Below are 4,159 nucleotides of genomic sequence, written 5' to 3'. Positions count from 1 at the left end.
AAAAAAATAGAATGAAGATTTTATTTTCCAGAGGTTTTCATGCCCAAACCATTTATACAAATGGAGATTTTATCTAATAAATTGCAACGGCTGTGTTGGATTGTTGGACATTATGATGTCTTACATGATCAAGAAAAATACGGGACACTTTTTTTCTTGCTTATTTTTTGTTATCTTTGTAATTTTATATATTTGCCTTTTAAAAACACTGACATAACTTTTTTTTTAAATTAAAAAAAAATCAAACTTTATTTTTAAGAATAAATCATATATATACTAATCACTGAACTAAATTTATGATTGGATGCATTAACATTACTTTAATTTTTCTTCAATTTGCTCAAATATTCAAAACTATGAGATAAATGACATGTACTTTGTAATAGTATGTCATATATAGATATATATATATAAGTATATATATTAAGATGATAATCATCACATTGAAAAAGTAAAGTAAGGTTTCAATAATTATTTTTTCATAAAAAAGTTCGCAATTTAAAATAAAAAAATTGTAGATGTTAGATATTTAAAGTTTACATTGTTAAATGTTATTTTTTTAAGAATATTACTTAAATCAATTAAATAATTTATGATTCAATTTCAATAAATATTTAATTTGTCATAATATTTTTTTTATACATACAAATAAAAATTATATTCGTTGAAAATATTCTCGTTACATTAAAAAATTAAAATTGCATGGAAATAATGATAAGAAACACTTTTACACTTCAAAATTAAAAAAGAAAAGAAAAAAAAAAGAAATGTGCTTTGATAGAATAACAATTAATATTTTAATATTAAAAACTAACAAGATTTAATATTTTAATATTAAAAACTAACTTTTAGTGGGGGATATGACACTAGTGTTCAGCCCACAGCACACCGTGTCATTTTCCAAAGAAAATTTTCAATGGGCCCCATCATGAATTTTCTCTGTAAGACTCGTCCACGGACGTCGACCATGGAGACATGGAAAAGTCTTTAACTGATACGTGTCCTGCGAAAAACAACTCAATTTTTCTGCTTTTTTTTTTTTTTTTTTTGGGGTAAGAAAATTATATCTTATCTTGTCAATATATTTTATTTGAGTTTGCACGACAATACTTTAAGCTTAATTCCTTTTAATGGAATTTATGAAGTTATTGGTTAAAATTACTGAAATAATATTTTTTTAAAAAATCAAGGGACAAGTTAATTAATATAATTTGATGCATAGATAAATAATATGAAAAGATTCAACTATAAATTATATCTATACAAGAAATAAAATACAAAAATTGTCGAATGGTGAGAAAAATATGGTAATAGATATTTAACAAAAATAATAAATTTTTAAATCTTTTTGAAAATATTTGAAGCTATATATGTTTTCATGATTTATTGAGCAAATTTATTTTTATTGAGATACTTAAAATTAAAACTTAAATCTTAAAAATGAAGTGTGACGTATAGGGGATATAAAAGAAGAATATCTTTAATACAATCCAAAGTGCGGTAAGTTTTTTTTTTTTTTTTTTTTGTGCAAATTAGGAAGGTAAGTCTTTTGATGCATTCAAAAATTAAATAAAAATCTATCCAATAATAAATTACAAAAATAAAATTTAATTTATTTAATTCGTATAATCACTTTTAAAAACTTACAAAAAGCATATTTAAAATTCAAATTTTAATATTTATAACTCTTTCTTTGTTTTAGATTACAACAAAATAATATTAAACTTCAATTTTATCTGCACATCAGTTATTATTAGTGTTCATAAAAGGCTGGAATTAAGATTACAATGGGCAAAAAATTAAAGCATCTATTGTAGCGACCAACATTCAATGATCCACTACCACTAGTAAACAACACATGATAATCAATCGGTGTTGAGTCATTTACATGATTCTCATCTTTTCCATTAATTCCACTCTTCTGCAGCTGCAATGCAAGCTCAAGTCCGCACACCACTTCACTCATTGCCTGCCTTTTAATCCCCTTGGAAGCCAAACAACTTATAGCTACTACACCTAATTTTAACAGACTCGGAAAGCTGATCTTACCCTGTAAATAAGGATCTATTATCTGATCAAGAGTTCCATTGTTGTAGCAATGTTGTACCCAGTCTGCTAAACTTATTTGCACATGATCCACAGTTCGATCTCTTGGTGCTCTAACACAAAATACTTCGCACAACACCACGCCAAAAGAGTACACATCTGATTTCTCTGTCAGTTGTTGAAGACGGAAGTATTCAGGATCCAAGTAGCCAAAGCGGCCCTTGACAGCGGTGCTGATATGCGTGCTGGACAGGTCGTTCATTTTAGACAATCCAAAATCAGATACTTTGGCCACCCATTTCTCACTTACAAAATATTTGTGGTCTTCACTTCTCTGTGAATGATGGCCAAATCCTCCTCTTCCAATGATGAACTTCTTATCGAAGTTGTTGGTTGCTGCTTTTATCTCCCTTAGTGAGAAGTGGCGACAAATATCAGAAGGTAGAGCACGGCTACTGTTGGCAAATTTACTGGAACGTACCCTTAAAATCAAGAAAAATAGAAGAGAGATTGCAGCAAAGCTAGAAATTAGACCAACAACAGCGACAATTATTGTCCCCTTCTTTCCTGATTGCTCAATCGGCAGCTTCATATGTTCGAGAAGATTGGGTACTGCATCGGGGTTAAGTCCGGAAAGATCACCACTCTTGCTCAATTTGAAAATTTCAACTCCATTCAGGATTGCATCCGAATAGAGAGTCCTCCATTCTGGGGCAGGGTGTAGCTTAATTGAGAGATTTTGTTTCTTTTGATTAACTTCATTCATTATTGTCACTGCGTAATCTCTATCCGTTGGAATCCCCTTTCCACCACTCCACAATATAACGTCTGCCTCACTTTCTGCTGTTAGATTGGCCACAATAATCACGAAGACTCTATCACCTAATTCTGTTGTCTCCCTCTGGAACTCACAAAAATGCAACCTCACAAAGTAATCAAAGTCAGAGTCAACAGGAGACTGCCAAGTTAGATTGTAGTGCTCATTCATAGTCTTGTTCGTCCCCATTGTTCTAGCAGTTTTATAGATGGTATCTGGCGCAGAGAATGATGCCAAAACGCTGAAGTTGAGATTAAGACTGCTGTTAACTGGAAGAGCAATTGGCTTCTCAACTGTCAGGTAGTCTAGGTCCCCTAACCAGGCTGTGTACTGCCAGTGTCTTCTGCGGGCAGGATATGTCTTCCACCAAAACTGATCCGGTGCATCATCTCAAGGGCAGTGTCGTTTCCAAACCAGTACAAGTGAGACTGGCCAAGAAAGCTGACACCTTCATCATTGGCAGGTCTGTAGTATAGGTTGGTGAGCATAGACACAATTTCAATCCCGTTTATAAAAGCATATGCATCTGTGATAGCAGAACTTGGAGTGAATGTTATGTTTAGGCTCTGACCATCTTTGACACTAGCGCAGAATTCTTTAACAAGAGTTTCCTTGCCTTGAACATGAAGCAAAGCACTGAAGTTTCTAAGAAGTGTAAATGGACCTGCCTTAACAGAGAAGAAATCCTTAGACAGATTAAATCCCGGATATGAATTTAGATGAAATTGCAAGCAAAGAACTATTGCCCACTAGTAAGGGGATTCATGTAGCTGAATTCGGAGTAAGAAAGGCGGCTTGTGATATAGGGTACATGGCCAGAAGACGCACTCAAAAATACGGATAGTTTGTTTTGTGAATGTATGAGAGGGAATTTAGAATCGCTTTCCGCACTCCACAAGCGGCCATCTAAAGCTATGGAGTCAGAGAAGGAGCCACAGTTAATTGTGATGTTTTCAATAGGGATATAAGGAGGCACTGCCTCCTCTGCAATGAAGACACAGAGATTTAAAAGTTGGAGAAGTAGCAGGCTTTGCGAACTAAGACTTTTATTACTTCTTTTCATCATGATGAAGAGAAACAAAAGAGAAAGAAAGAAAAAAGCGGGAAGTTTTGATCCGGAAAGCCAGAAGATAAGAAATTAGATCTTGTCATTAGAAGTCAAATCAGATAATATATTCGATTCCCATTGACTGATTAATAATGTTGGGCAAAAAGCCTCCAATCAATCAAGCTAATGAAAGTAAAATCAAATAATCGATCAATCACATAAAAAACAGCAATTTAACGTGGTTCAGC

General features: G+C 32.7%; 1 pseudogene; it reads right to left on the bottom strand.

The window, feature by feature from the left end:
• Positions 1-1,743: 1,743 nt before the first annotated feature.
• Positions 1,744-3,926, bottom strand: LOC149512916 (receptor-like protein kinase FERONIA; annotated as a pseudogene).
• Between the last annotated feature and the right edge of the window lie 233 nt (positions 3,927-4,159).

The sequence above is a fragment of the Durio zibethinus genome, chromosome 21, assembly GCF_047325235.1.
Source record: "Durio zibethinus cultivar Kanyao isolate XHJ-2024 chromosome 21, ASM4732523v1, whole genome shotgun sequence".
In the NCBI taxonomy this organism is placed as follows: Eukaryota; Viridiplantae; Streptophyta; class Magnoliopsida; order Malvales; family Malvaceae; genus Durio; species Durio zibethinus.
This window is presented reverse-complemented; position numbering and strand designations above follow the sequence as displayed.